The sequence below is a fragment of the Podarcis melisellensis genome (genome assembly GCF_964234715.1).
Source record: "Podarcis melisellensis genome assembly, chromosome: 13".
Lineage (NCBI taxonomy): Eukaryota > Metazoa > Chordata > Lepidosauria > Squamata > Lacertidae > Podarcis > Podarcis melisellensis.
Window position 1 is genome coordinate 55,872,654 of NC_138545.1, and position 16,015 is coordinate 55,888,668.

The 16,015-nt window shown below is 50.2% G+C and overlaps 1 long non-coding RNA gene across 1 annotated transcript; it reads right to left on the bottom strand.

Annotated features, from left to right (window-relative positions):
• Window positions 1-10,593: 10,593 nt before the first annotated feature.
• Window positions 10,594-15,415, bottom strand: LOC309354669. The gene is made up of 3 exons (XR_014162373.1): window positions 15,059-15,415; window positions 11,289-11,404; window positions 10,594-11,242 (listed from the first exon to the last, which is right to left on the bottom strand). It is a non-coding gene; the product is annotated as an uncharacterized lncRNA (long non-coding RNA).
• Window positions 15,416-16,015: the final 600 nt, after the last annotated feature.

Here is a 16,015-nt window from a genome sequence, read left to right on the forward strand (position 1 = left end):
AAATCAGGACCAGCTTCCCCACCAGAGAGCAGTAGGGGGGAGGAGTCCCAGGTATCGGGATCAGGCTGCTCACCGCCAGCGGGAGGAGATGAGTCAGGATTGGCCACGCCTTCATCGGAGAGAGAGGAAACGGTTGAGAGGAAGGTTGGAAGCTGGGCGCGCGCGCCAAGTTCAAATGTACAGGCGAGCGGCACAGTGGGTAGCCCGGATAGGGAGCCAGGTCCTAAAGCCCACCGAAAGGAGGGACAGGAGTCAGGGGGATCAGCGTCAGAAGAGTCCAGGAAGGAGGAGACACCGGGGGGCAGAAGGACCCAGAGGAGGAAGGAGCGACAGAAAAGGTGGAGTAAAGCGAGAGTCTTAAACTGGTGTACAGGGGGTGGAGACTCAGACAGGGCTTCGCCGATCTAGCGTCTAGATGTAGAGCTGCACGCTGCGGCTTGTAAATGGAAACTGAACCTCAATAAAGACTTTTGTACATTACTACCGGCTAGCGTTGGTCCTCTGTGAGCTGGGACCTGGAGGCAGCTCTGACAGGCGTTCTCTTCTCTTTTAGCAGCCGAGGCCGGCCCGCTGATAAGAGAGAAACAAGGAACAGTCTGCAGCAATCTGGAGCAGGGCCAAATCTCTCAGAGAGTTGCCGTAGCATGTAGCTGCAGCAATTATAAAATGCTTCAAAGATTGACTGGGTCAAGATAACATATAAAGGATTAAAAGAAAATTAAAAGAAATCCGAAGTAGCACCGGTAAGCGCGTCTTACCTCGGCGCCATGTTGACACCCGACCAAAAGGCATATTTGAGTGGATTTCACTTGATTTTGTGTGTGCATGCATATTCACCCAAAAATCGCAAAAGGAAGTGAAAGAATCTCGGACAAAGCAAAAGAATTTTTTTTGTTTCACGAATAAGCTTTATAGGGGTGATTTCAATTGGTTCTTTAGGTTTGCTAGGATATTCACCCAAAAAACAGAAAGCGAAGTGAAACAAGCGCAAACAAGGCAAAACTGGGATTTTTCTGCCTCCATCTGCAGAGAACAATAGGCTTATTTGGGGTGATTTCACTTGGTTCTTTAGATGTGCATGCATATGGGCCCAGAAAAGAAGAATAAGCCTATATGGGTTGATTTGGCTTGGTTTTATGGGTGTGCATGCTTATCCAATATTCGCACAGCGAAGTGAAAGTATCTTGAACAAAGCAAAAGGGAGTTTTTGGTTTCAAAGAAAACGAATGAGCTTATTTGGCATGATTTCACTTGGTTCTTTAGGTGTGGAAGCATATTCACACAAAAAACGCAAAGCGAAGTCAAAGAAAATTGGGTTTCTTGAGCTTGGTTATTCGTGTGCACCAAAAAACCGGGAAGCGAAGTGAAAGCATCTCAAAGGAAAACATTTTGCAGAGAAGGAAGACCTATTGTCAGGGGCTCAGGAGCAGAGGCACAGGAGAGGGAGGAAATGGAGAGCGAGGGGGAGGAATCCGAGGGGAGCGTTGGTGATGACAGTGGTCCGAGGGATTCCCTGAGTCTCTCCAGCGAATCGGAAGATTCACAGAAGGGGGCGCCCATGGTCAGAGCAAGTGGGGTGCCTAGGGGGACACCCCAGAAGGAAGGGGCCAGAGGGGACTCAGAGAGCAGCAGTTGGAAATCAGGACCAGCTTCCCCACCAGAGCGCAGTGGGGGGGAGGAGTCCCAGGTATCGGGACGAGGGTGTTCACCACCAGCGAGAGGAGATGAGTCAGGATTGACCACGCCTCCATCGGAGAGCGTGGAAACGGTCAAGAGGAAGGTTGCCCACTGGGCGCGCGCGCCAAGTTCAAATGTACAGGCGAGCAGCACAGCAGGTAGCCCGGATAGGGAACCAGGTCCTAAAGCCCGCCGAAAGGAGGGACAAGAGTCAGGGCAGTCAGCATCAGAGGAGTCCAGGAAGGAGGAGACCCCGGGGGGCAGACGGACCCAGAGGAGGAAAGAACTCCACAGTAAGGCCAGGGTCTTAAACTGGTGTATAGGGGGTGGAGACTCAGACGGAGCTTCGCCGGTCTAGGTTCTAGACGTAGAGATGCACGATGCGGCTTGTAAATGGAAACTGAACTTCAATAAAGACTTTTGTACATTACAACCGGCTAGCGTTGGTCCTCTGTGAGCTGGGACCTGGAGGCAGCTCTGACAGTAAGCTCCGTCCCCTAAAACCTCGCAACGTGAGTGGACGCAGCGAGGGGCGAAGATTGGTGCTTCGCGAGCTCACAAAAGCAGGACAGGATGACTACCGAAGAACGAATGGTAGCCCTGCAAAATGCAGTGAAACAACTGAACGCGGAGATACTAGCATCCAGGAAGAGGGAAGAAGATACTGCTGCTACCTGCAGGGATCTGCAAACCAGGTTTGAAATGTTGACTAAGCAGGGGCTACCGGGAGCCAGACCAGAGGGGATTGGGCTGGGAAAGAGAGGAGGCAGCCTTGTGTCTCATTTCGATGGGAGTCTGCAGCAGTATCCTAACTTCCGAGCAGACGTGGTATTTGCGCTACAGTTGCTGGAGAAGGACTTTAGAGATGAGCAGGAGAAGGTGGGCTTTATACTAACTCATCTCCATGGAGAAGCTAAAGCGTGGCTGCGCAATCTGTGGAGAGATGAGGATCCCGCTCTCCGAAGTGCGGATGCCTTCATTAAAGCGATGGATGCGTGTTTTTTATCAACAATAGACCTAGATATCGCCAGAAAAGAGATACATGGACTGAAACAAGGGAGAGCCACTGTAAGGCAATATCACTCCCGCTTTTTTGCATTGGTCAACACGCTGGGATGGGAGAAAGATTCAGCTGCGGTCAGAGACCTTTTCTGGGAGGGGTTGAATGGAGCTGTGAAAGACGAAATTGCAAGGGGGGAACGACCCCAAAGCACTCAGGAAGTTGTCCAGAGAGCGCTAACGGTTGGGGTGCGTCTGGAATAACGTCCGTGGAGCAAAGACGAAGGGCGTTGGGGACACACGCCGGCGAGAGCACCTCCCTTCTTTCCCAGGGACGCAAGGCGCGCTCAATCCACGCCTCCGCTGGGAGGGGGAGAGGAACAGATGGAGATAGGTGGTGCCAGGGCTCAGTCAGCAACCAGAGCCCTAACACCGGGAGCAGTCAAAGCGAAGCCTCGTAGAGGGAACAGGAAGTGTTACATCTGCGACAGTGCTCAGCACATGGCAAAAGAGTGTCCCCAGAGGCTCCACAAGCACACTGCAGCCTCCACAACAGTAACAGAAGCAGTTCAGCAGAACGAACCACAGCAGGGAAACGACGGAGTCTGGCTGGAAGCAGAGGCACTGGGGCCCAGCCAGACGAGTCAGTGAAGCAGTCCCCAGAGATTTTACAGCCCACAGACCCACTCCCGCCCAAACCAGTGGTGCAACTCACTGCATCGCTCCAGCTACCCAATGGACTCACTATGGAAGTGCCCATTACAATCGACTCTGGTAGTAATGCAGACTTTATAGGACTGGATTTCATCAAGCAACATCGCATAGCACTCCTGCCAGCCACGATGCCCCTGACAGTTGTCACGGTCGATGGAGGGAATTGCTAGGGGGGCAGGTGGTCAAGCAAACACCGCCGATGGTGATGCAAATTGGAAATCACCGGGAAGTCATCAGCTTCAATGTCACCCAACTGTCGGACACGCCTGTAGTATTGGGCATGAGTTGGCTGCACAGGCACAGCCCGGCATTGGCATGGTACCAGCGCCAACTAACTTTCGGCTCCTCCTACTGCGCAGAACACTGCATCCTGCCTAGCCCGGAGGGGGAAGAGGATGACCCACAGCTACGATTAGGCACGCTGCAAGCAGTGCCCCACAAGTACGCAGCGTTTTTGGAGGTTTTCTGCGAGAAGGAAGCGGACAAGCTGCCTCCCCACAGGTCCTATGATTGCAAGATTGACCTCCTGCCGGGGGTGACGCTGCCGACCGGGAAACTGTATTCCATGTTGGAAGACAAACTGCAAGAACTCAGGGAGTTCATAGATCACAACTTGAAGCGCGGTTTCATCCGGGAGTCCAAAGCAGTGGGGGGCAGTCCCGTGTTTTTCGTGAAGAAAAAAGACACGCCCCAAAAAAGGCTTGTGGTTGATTACAGAATTTTGAATTCGAAAACCAAGCCAACGGCCTTTCCCATGCCCAAAATCGACGACCTACTCGCGACGGTGAGGAAAGGACGCGTCTTCACCATGTTGGATCTGCGAGGGGCGTACAACCTTATTCGCATACGGGAGGGTGACGAGTGGAAGACAGCCATGTTCACGCCCCTGGGCACCTATGAATACAGAGTTATGCCGTTTGGATTACAAAATGGCTTCCACTGTTTCCAAGCCTTCATGCATCACATGTTAGCGGGACTCCTCTACAAGAAGTGCGTCTGCTTCCTGGACGACATCCTGATATTCTCAGAATCGCAGGAGGCTCACGAGAGGGACGTCAAGGAAGTTCTGCAGAGACTACGGGAGCACAGACTGTACGCCAAACTGGAGAAGTGCCAGTTCGACATGACGGAGGTGGATTTCCTGAGCTACAAATTGTCCCACAAGAGGCTCGCCATGGACAGCGCCAAGGTCCGCTCAGTGTTGGACTGGAAGAGCCCGCGTAATCGGAAGGAGGTCCAGAAGTTCGTCGGCTTCGCCAACTTTTATCGCAAGTTCATCAAGGGGTTCGCTATGCAGACGGCGGCCATTACCGACACTCTCAGCTCCAAGAAGAAGAAGTTCATCTGGACGGAGCAGGCGGAGCAGTCTCGAGGAAGCGGCACCGGCGGCGGCCAAGCACATTTTCGCACCGAAAGCGTGGGCGTGTGCTTCGGCAACCGTGGACCTGGACGCCGTACGTCGCGCACTGCAGGCGGACTCCTTCGCACGAGCCAAGATGGAGGAGGTGCGCAATGGCACAGCGAAGGACGACGAGTTCCAGATACGCGACGGACTGCTCATCCGCAAAGGGGCCCTCTATGTACCGGGAGACGACCTCCGCGCGAAGGTACTGCAGCAGTTGTACGACGCACCCAGTGCCGGGCACTTTGGCAAAGAGAAGACTGTAGAATTAGTAGCCAGATGCGGTGGCCCAAGATGCGGGGGGAAGTCTCGGATTACGTCACGAGGTGCGACACATGCCAAAGGGCCAAACCAGTACACAGACCGCCGGCGGGACTGCTGGAACCGCGGCAGACCCCGCTGCAGACCCCTCTGTCTGAGGCGTCCGTTTCAACCCTCAGCGGTTTGCTGGGGTTCACATGCAGTTTCTTGAGTTTCTGGAATGACTGCTCCGCCTGCTCCGTCCAGATGAACTTCTTCTTCTTGGAGCTGAGAGTGTCGGTAATGGCCGCCGTCTGCATAGCGAACCCCTTGATAAACTTGCGATAAAAGTTGGCGAAGCCGACGAACTTCTGGACCTCCTTCCGAGGTCGTCTCTTGCATTAACACGACTTGAAATAAGCGAAATCCAAGATGCTTCTTTCTATTGTAACTGCAACCCAAAAACAACCATTTGAAATAAGCTCAATTAGAGCTTTGTCATCTTCTTTTTATGTTGATGGAACCCAAAAGAACTTTTTGCTTTGGTTGGGGGTGATTCTGGTGCACACCCGAAAAACACCATGCGAATTGAAATAAGCCCAATCAAAGCGTATTCGTCGGATTTCTACGCATATTTAAATGAAAAAAAAGGGGTTGTGTGAACCAACACTGCCTGGAGCAGGACCAGCACCCTTACCCTCGGGATCAGAGGAATAGGAAGAGACCCCATTGGAGGACCAACAAATTAACCCAGGATGTCTTTGCAGCTATATAGTTGGAACATAAATGGTGGAAATTCCCCGGGAAAAAGAAAAAGAATATTTCATATTTTGAAAAAAGAACAATTGGACATTATTTGCTTGCAAGAAACTCACGTGACTAGGCTCCACAGGAAAGTGTTAATCAATAAAAGGTTAGGCCAGGAATTTATTTTATTGGACAGAGTTAAGAAAAGAGGAGTGGTCATATATGTAAAAGAGAGCCTACCACCGAAATTCTTATTCAAAGATGAACAAGGAAGAATTTTGGCGATTGAAATTCAAACACAAGGAGAAAAATTTCTGATATTAGGAATCTACGCACCAAACGATGGGAAATCTGAGTTCTTTAAGAAGCTGCATGAGATTATGCTGGATTACATGGACTACACCAACATCATTATGATGGGAGATATGAATGGGGTCGTATCTACAAACATGGATAAGTCGCAAAACCAAAACATTACAAAAGATGGCAGGCTACCTAAAACTTTTTTTGAACTAGTGGACAATATGGATTTGATTGATATATGGAGGACAAAGAACCCCCTAGGTAAAGAAGGAACTTTCTTTTCTGAAGCTCATTTGTCTTGGACACGAATTGACCAAATATGGACATCTAGAGGACTGGCACCCAAGACTAGAAAAGTGGAAATCTGCCCGACCATAACGCTTTGAAAGTGGAATTGAGACTAACTCCAATCGGTTCCTTCAGATGGAAAATGAATGACACCTTACTAAGAGATCAGGAGATTGTGAAGAAGGCCCAAAAAACTTTAAAAGATTATTTTGAAATAAATTTGAACACTACGGTGGAAAAAAGAATAATCTGGGACGCAAGTAAAGCAGTCATGAGAGGGTTTCTGATACAACAAAATACGATTAAGAAAAGACTCTGGAATGAAAAGAAAGATAAGATATTGGAGAAAATAAAAGAAGGAGAGAGGAAATTAAGAACTAAGCCAAAATCGAAGGAGGTGCTGAGAGAAATCAAATTCCATCAAGCACAGTATTCAAAATTGATAAACCAAGAGGTTGAATGGAAAATAAAACAGATGAAGCAAAGATCATTTGAATCAGCGAATAAATGTGGAAAACTGCTTGCTTGGCAGCTAAAAAAGAGACAAAAATTAAATACAATTACAAATCTAGAGATTGAAGGGAGAACTATCCAGAAACCGGAAGAAATTAGAAGGTGCTTCCAGAGATATTTCAAAGAATTGTATGCTCAAGGGCCACAGAAAGAGTTTGAGGTGGATCAATTTTTAAAAACTAATGGTTTATCAAAACTAACACGGGAAAAGAGAACAATCCTGAATTGTAAGATAACACAACAAGAAATAGAAGGTGTCATTCAGAACATGCAACTAGGCAAATCTCCAGGCCCTGATGGACTTACTTCTAAATACTATTTTTGAAAGACTATTTGTCACAACCTTTGATGGAAGTTTGTAACCAGATCATTGAGGGGAAGAAGGCACCGGAAACGTGGAAAGAAGCTTTCATCACGTTGATACCCAAATCAGAAACTGAAAAGACCCAACTTAAGAACTACCGCCCCATCTCACTCCTAAATGTGGATTACAAAATTTTTGCAGATATTCTGGCAAGTAGGCTTAAAAAAGTACTTAATGAAGTAATCCATAAGGACCAGGCTGGCTTTCTCCCAGGTAGACATTTGTTTGATAACACCAGGAACATTATAGACATATTGGAACTTTTACAAACAAATATCAACACCAGAGCAGCTCTGATTTTTATTGATGCGGAGAAAGCCTTTGATAATATTTCTTGGATGTTTATGAAGAAAAACTTGGATGGGATGGGAGTGGGGCGGGGGTTTGAAAACGGAATAGAAGCAATCTAGTTAATTCAGCTGAAGTTAAGAATTTATATAGCCAAGCGTTAATAATCAACTCAAGGAAACATTGTTTTTGGCAGCATTTTCCTTCTGCTGGGCCTCCAGCATTACCTTTTGTTTTGCAAAGTGTTAGTTAAAGGACATTTCCCTGAGAGCGATTTTCTTTGATTCCATTTGATTGCAGTATGGCGGCTGCATTGCTCTGCTGTTCCTATTGTTTCATCACTACATGCTTGTGAGTTGCTCCTCAGGAGGCAGGTTTAAATATTTAGATGTGTCTATCCACCTGACCCATTTGTTTGGTGTCTAATAAATAAATTTATAGACATATACAAACAGAACAGTCAAGTGATGAATAATTATTTCATATCATCGTCAGTTACGGTAGACAATTGATAGTCTCAGTAATTAATTCTATTCACAGTAGTAATTGATTGAACAAATAATACTGGATTAGATTTTAATAAAAAACAATAATAATAAATAATAATAACAATAAATAAATACATGATAAATAATAATAATAATAATAATAATAATAATAATAATAATAAATAAAACATTAAAATAAAGAATATTAATAATAATATATAATTAAAAAAAATAAAGAGAATAAGTGGAATGGCATCACATACCAAGATTAAATTGATTAATTAATTAAACAAATAAATCTAAAGATAAATATATAAATAGACAAATAAAATTAATAAAAATAAAAATAATAAAATTAATAATAAATAATTCACATATATTTCGGAACCCCCAGTTGCTTAGATCATGGTGACAATAATGCCAAGGTTGCAGGTTCGATCCCTGTATGGAACAACTGCATATTCCTGCATTGCAAGGGGTTGGACTAAATGACCCATGGGGTCCCACACAATTTTAGAGAGCCTGGATAGCTCAACTGGTTAGAGCATGGGGCTGATAATGCCAAGGTTGGTGGTTCGATCCCTGTATGGAACAACTGCATATTCCTGCATTGCAAGGGGTTGGACTAAATGACCATCTGGGTCCCACACAATTCTAGAGAGCCTGGATAGCTCAATTGGTCGAGCATAGTGCTAATAATGCCAAGGTTGCTGGTTTGATCCCTGTATGGGACCCCTGCATATCGAATGAGATATTATAATATGAAGTAGGAAGCATCTTTAATATATATATATATATATATATATATTGTAATAAATAACACACGCACACACATACTAATTGGATAAACCATTGAACATTTAACCAAATACTTGGAAAAATTGTTATTTATTATAAGTAAATCAATCGTTAATTAATACATTCGTTTCAGAATCTATAACATGTGCCTGTACAACCGCTTGTAAACAGTCGCATGTGTTTGTGGCAGTAACTTTAGCGCGTTATCCATGGCCCCTAAGAGGAAGTGCTCTGCGGCGGAATCGGCTCACGGATGGGGATAATAACCCCAAACCTAGTTCACACTACCTAAATGCCTTCAGATCGTTCATTGATGATTATGAGCAGCATTTTTTCGAGCAATCCCTAACCCCATGCCCTCCACTGCTACCCCTGATATGATACTAGATTCCCAGGTGGTTCCGGAGAGCCCGCCTTTCACCCAGGTTGATGACCTCCCAGGCACCTCTGCTGCCCTCTTCAACGATTCCCAGTTCTCAGGCGCAGGCCCAAGCTCTCAGGCAGTAACTGTGGCAGTGCAAACTAGGCCTCTGGCCCTCAGAATCTGCACTGGGTCGCCTGTGCGGAGGCCGCCGGCCTGTGTCAATAACCCTGTTGCGTTATTCCGGTTCTTTGCAGAATAAGCAGCCCAGCAGCTGGAGGGGGAGCTTCCGACAGTTGAGGGGGGACAAACCGTCAGGTAAAAGACGCACCAAGAAGAAGCACGTGTGTAAGAAGAGCAAGTCAAAAACGGGCGACATGGATGAAGAGTCAGAACAGCCTGTGCGCTTTCTGGGGTGGCCGCCACCATTAGCTATTATAAAAGTCCGAAGGAAGGCTTCCAGGATCCCTCTAGCATGCTGGGATCAAATTGAAAAAGGCACCTGGCCTGTGGCGGTCGTCCCGTATGTTGAGAAGAAGCCATTAGATTCTTATTGCACGGCTAAGCCGGACCTGAGAAGGGAGCCAAAGCGCAAGGTATGTTGGGAATTCAATAAGGGGTCAGGCCAAAGGCAGTCTTGTAAGTATCTGCACGAGTGCGAGAGGTGTGCAGGGGTACTCCCAGGTGTAGTGTGTTACAAAGGGAAGTAGCCCTTTCGGTAAGGCGGGGTTCCAGTTCCAGAGAAGCCCCCGCAGCAGGGAACAGACGATAGGGACCCTCCGGGTCTAGCAGGGTGGTGTCCCCCGGACGCCCCTTCTGTGCCCGCCTGACCAGGCTGTCAGTTGGTCCGCACCACAGGGTCCGCCTCCCCAGGTCGGTCAAGGCAGATCTGGAGGTGTGGACGACTTTTTTGGAATACTACAATGGGGCATCTCTATGGCAGGATGTCTTGAATTTGTCATCAGACTTCCAGGTCCAATCGGACGCGGCTGGGTCCTTAGGCTTTGGCTTGTACTTCAAGGGGCGCTGGTGTGCACAACGATGGCTGACGGCATGCAAGGTCAGGCCATCACGCGGGATCTCACTTTTCTTGAGTTCTTTCCAATAGTGGTGGCCGTTCACATCTGGACGGAAGATTTTCGTGATCACCGCGGGTGCTTCAGGACCGACAACCTGGCGGTGGTGAACATTCTAGCCAGGCAGTCATCTCGGTCTGAGAGGGTCTCCTCCCTTCTGCGGGCGTTCGTCCTCCGATGCCTTGAGTACAACATAATATTTTCAGCCAAATTCGTACCTGGAGCCAATAACGACATAGCCGATGCCTTGTCTCGATTTCAGATACCTTGCTTCCGGTCGCTTGCACCTGGAGCACAACTGTTGCCCGAACCCTTTTCGGAGTGCCTGTGGAACGTTGGAGACGCAAAGTGATACAGGGAGTATTAGCATTCATGGCACCTTCCACTCTCAGGTCCTACAAGAAGGCCTGGTGTGATTTCCTTGGTTTCAGGTCTGGGTTATCTGGGCTCTCTCATAACATACCTCCTACCACTGACGATGTCTTGCAGTACCTTTCCCATCTCGATGATCTGGGACATGCTCCTACAACCTTAAAGATTCACATAGCTGCCATCAGCTTCTTTTCAAAAGCTACATTTGCTCATGACCCGGGTAGCGACTTCTTGATCCGTAGAGCCATTGAGGGTTGGGGCAGGTTACAACCTCCCAGGGCCGAGGGCCGTAAGCCGATTTCTTACGGGTTGTTATCTCAGATACGCATAAAACTCAGGTCAATTTGCTGGTCCAGGTTCGAGGCACGTCTCTTTTCTGCAGCATACGCTATCGCCTTTTTTGGCGCGCTTAGAGTTGGTGAGGTGGTGTTTGAAGTTAGTGCATGAGGTTCAACACGTGGCCTCCTGTGCGAGGACGTGCAGTTGTCCAAAACTACCGTGACAGTGCGTATACGTCAGTCCAAGACTGATCAGGCTGGTAAGGGTGTCCTAGTTAAGCTCACGGAGTCGGCACAGCAGGGCCCATGCCCGGTAAAGGACACTAGGCGGTACCTCTACCTCAGACCGCCCATGCCCAATAAAGGACACTAGGCGGTACCTCTACCTCAGACCGCCCGGCCCGGGTTCGTTTCTGGTCCATGAGGATGGGTCACCATTGTTGAGGCACCAATTCACCAGAGTACTTTGCAAGGCTATTGAGGCTTGTGGTTTATCCTCCCAGGAGTACGCTGCTGTCAGGACTGCCTCTCGGTCCCAGCTCACAGAGGACCGATGCCCATTTGATGTTATATACAAAAGTCTTTATTGAAGTTTAGTTTCCATTCCATTCTAGCCCGGCTCCACCTCCTGCGCTGCTCTTTCCTTCGCTGGGTCCTTCTGCCCTCTGGTGTTACTTCCTTCCTGGATTCCTCTGACGCTGACCCCCCTGAATCTCGCCCTTCCTTCCGGCGGGCTTTAGGACCTGGCTCCTTCTCAGGACTCCCTGCTGTGCCGCTCGCCTCTACATTTGAACTTGGCGCGCGCGCCCAGCCGGTAACCTTCCTTCTGACCGTTTCCCCGCTTCCTGATGTGGGCGTTGCCAAACCTGACTCCTCTCCTCCCGCTGGTGGTGAGAGCATTGGTCCCGACTCCTGGGACTCCCCCTCCCCACTGCGCTCTGGTGAGGAAGCTGGTCCTGATCTCCAACTGCTGCTCAGGGACTCCCCGCTGGCCCCTCCCTCCTGGGGCTTCCCCCCTGGAACCCCCCTCGCTCTGGCCATGGGTGCTCCCTTCTGTGAGTCCTCCGATTCGCTAGAGAGACTTGTGGAGTGACTCTGGCTGCTGTCACTGCCTGCTCCCCCTTCGTACTCCTCCTCCTCACTCTCCATTTGCTCCCCCTCCTGTGTCTCTCTTTCTGAACCCCTGACATCCCCCCCTCGAAGCCCCCCTTCCCCCTTCCCCCTCTTCCAGTGCGGGTTCCGGGTGCTCCAGTGTAGTGGGGGTGATTTCAGGATACAGTTCGTCTCCCGAGGCATGTAGCCATTGGGATAAGTCCGGGAAGTCCCCCATGGGCTCGTAGACAGCGATCTCCTCCGCTTCCATCTCCTGCGCGGTGTGCTCGAAGTCTGAGGCCGCCCCCAAATCACCCAAGAGCCCTTCTCCCCCTTGGTTTTCAGGTTTAAGACGCGAAAGTCCACGACCAGCCTCTTCTGAGGCGTGTCCCGCTTCTTTACAAAGAACACGGGACTGCCCCCCACCGTCTTGGACTCCTGGATGAATCCCCGCTTCAAGTTGTGCTCTATGAACTCCCTGAGGTCCTGCAGTTCATCCTCAGACATGGAGTACAGTTTCCCCGTCGGCAGCGTCGCCCCCGGCAGGAGGTCAATCTTGCAGTCGTAGGGTCTGTGGGGAGGCAGCTTGTCCGCTTCCTTCTCGCAGAAGACTTCCAAAAACTCTCTGTACTTGTCGGGTACCGCTTGCAGCATGCCCAAGTTTAGCTGTGGTCCTTCCTCGTGCCCCTCATCTTCCAGGTCAGCCAGGATGCAGTGTGCTGCGCAGTAGGAGGAGCAGAAGGTCAGTTGACGTTGGTACCATGCCAATGCCGGGCTGTGCCTATCCAGCCAACTCATACCCAACACTATGGGCGTGTCTGACAGGCTGGTGACGTTGAAGCTGATGACTTCACGGTGATTACCAATACGCATCACCATTGGCGGCGTCTGCTGCAGCACTTGCCCTCCCAGTAGCTCCCTGCCGTCCACCGTGACGACGTTCAGAGGTACCGTCGCTGGCAGAAGGGCTATGCCATGTTGCTGGATGAATTCCATGCCTATAAAATCTGCATTGCTCCCAGAATCAATGGTAATGGGAATTTCTACGGTGAGCCCATTGGGAAGTTGAAGGGATGCGGTGAGCTGCACCACTGGTTTGGGTGGGAGGGGATCCGTGGGCTGCAATGTCCCTGGGGATTGCTTCACTGACTTGTCTGGCTGGCCCCCAGTGGCTCCATTTCCAGCCAGACAGTGGAGTTTTCCTGCTGTGATTCACTTTGCTGAACTGCTTCTGTTACTGTAGCTGCGGCTGCAGTGTGCTTGCAAAACCGCTGGGGACACTCTTTCGCCATGTGCTGAGCACTGTCGCAGATGTAGCACTTCCTGGTCCCTCTAGGAGGCTTCATTTTGACTGCTCTCGGCGTTAGGGCTCCGGCTGTGGACTGAGCCTTAGCACCACCTATCTCCATCGGCTCCTCTCCCCCTCCCATTTGAGGCAGGGATCTAGCCCGCGCCGCTTCCTTGGGAAAGGGGGGTGGTGCTTTCGTTGGCGTGCGTCCCCAATGCCCTTCCTCCTTGTCCCAAGGGCGTCCTTCCAGCCTCACTCCAATCGTAAGAGCCCTCTCCACCACCTCTTTGGTGGTTTGGGGTCTCTCTCCTCTTGCGATCTCATCCTTGACAAATCCATTCAGACCCTCCCAGAACAGGTCTCTGACGGCAGCTGATTCTCTCTCCCACCCCAGTGCGTTCACCAATGCAAAATAGCGTGAGTGATATTGCCTTACAGTGGCTTTGCCCTGCCTTAGTCCATGAATCTGTCTCCTGGCGATATCAACATCAATCTCAGACAAAAAACAAGCATCCATCGCTTTAACGAAGGCAACTGCATCTTGGAGGGCTGGATCCTTATCTCTCCAGAGATTGCGCAGCCACGATTTCGCCTCTCCCCGTAAATGCGAAACAATAAATCCCACTCTCTCTTCCTCATTTTTAAAGTCTTTCTCTAGCAGCTGCAGTGCATATATTACATCCGCTCTGAAGTTAGGATACTCCTGCAGGTCCCCACTGAAATGAGACACAAGGCTCCCTCCTCTATGCACCAGCCCCATCCCTTCTGGTCTGGTGGCCTGTAGCCTCTGTGTAGTTAGCACGTCTAACCTGGTTCGCAGATCCTGGCAGGCAGCAGCTGCTTCCTGTTCCTTCTTTCTGGACGCAGCAATTTCTGCGGTCAGCTGCGTCACTGCGTTTTGCAGACTCGCTATCTTCTCTTCAGTAGTCATCTCCCTGGTTTTCGTGAGCTCGCGAAGCACCAATTTTCACCCCTCGCTGCTTTCCCACACTCCACGAGGTTGTAAAATTGGTGGTTGGAGAGAGGGGACTTACTGTCAGGACTGCCTCTCGGTCCCAGCTCACAGAGGACCGACGCCCATTGGATGTTATATACAAAAGTCTTTATTGAAGTTTAGTTTCCATTTCCAAGCTTTGGGCGCGCAGACCCACATCTTGACGCTAGATCGGCTAAGTCCCCTCTGGCTCACTGCTGACCCCACACCAGTTTAAGATTCTAGCCCGGCTCCACCTCCTGCGCTGCTCTTTCCTTCGCTGGGTCCTTCTGCCCTCTGGTGTTACTTCCTTCCTGGATTCCTCTGACCCCCCTGAATCTCGCCCTTCCTTCTGGCGGGCTTTAGGACCTGGCTCCTTTTCAGGACTCCCTGCTGTGCCGCTCGCCTCTACATTTGAACTTGGCGCGCGCGCCCAGCCGGTAACCTTCCTTCTGACCGTTTCCCCGCTTCCTGATGTGGACGTTGCCAAACCTGACTCCTCTCCTCCCGCTGGTGGTGAGAGCATTGGTCCCGACTCCACTGCGCTCTGGTGGGGAAGCTGGTCCTGATCTCCAACTGCTGCTCAGGGACTCCCCGCTGGCCCCTCCCTCCTGGGGCTTCCTCCCTGGAACCCCCCTCGCTCTGGCCATGGGCGCTCCCTTCTGTGAGTCCTCCGATTCGCTAGAGAGACTTGTGGAGTGACTCTGGCCGCTGTCACTGCCTGCTCCCCCTTCGTACTCCTCCACCTCACTCTCCATTTGCTCCCCCTCCTGTGTCTCTCTTTCTGAACCCCTGACAGCTGCGCACTCATTTAGGATTGGCGCCGCAACCACGGCCGCGCACCTGGGGCTACCGGCGGACAGGATCAAAGAAATGGGCCGGTGGAAATCCAATGCTTATAAGTCTAATATGTGACCTGCAGCTTTACCCTACTTACCTGCCTTTCTTTTCTGTCTTTTACCCCCAGCTATGCTCAGGAGAAGCGTGTGGATTTGCAGCCACAGTATAGTTCATTGGGCCCGCGTACGAGTGGTGAGCTGCGGCCTTGCACCCAATCTTGGCCTTCCACATGGTGTTCGAGTTTCCTGGTTTTCGAGAAGAGGCATGCATTGGGAGGAGCTTATGCTATTGCTGTGGGAGGAAGTAGCCAAGTTCGGCCCTCCTGACATCCTTGTGATTCATTTGGGGGAGAATGACCTCGCTAACAGAAGGAGTGTGGACTTGTTGTGGAGCATAAAAAGAGACTTGAATGCATTTGCAGCCTTGTGTCCCAGAACAACGGTGTTCTGGTCCTCCTTCCTGAAAAGAACTGTTTGGCGCGGTGCGCAAAGCTGTATGGCCATTGAAAGAACCAGGAAACTCGTAAATCGGGCAGTAGCCCGTTGGGTGCGCTTTATGTATGGCTGAGTCATTTATCATGACCGTATCCGGACCGGCGAACAAGCTTTATACCGGAATGACGGCGTCCACTTATCGGATCTGGGGAACGACATTTGGTTAGCTAATGTCAGCAAAAGCATCTGGGATTGGTTGCAGCTTTGAAGGTATTGGCGGCGAGCCTTTGGCTCGGGTGGCGGTTAGGCATTGGAATAATGTGTTGTGGTGTGTCGAAGTGCTAGGTGTGGCCATCGCCTATGCCTTCAATTTTTAGGGGTATTCCGTTAAAGGAATCTGGCAGTCGTGTATTCTGTCCGATGCCTGCTTGGCGGGAGGCCGTGGCACGACCCGCGGTGACAGCAGGGGTGAGCCTATAG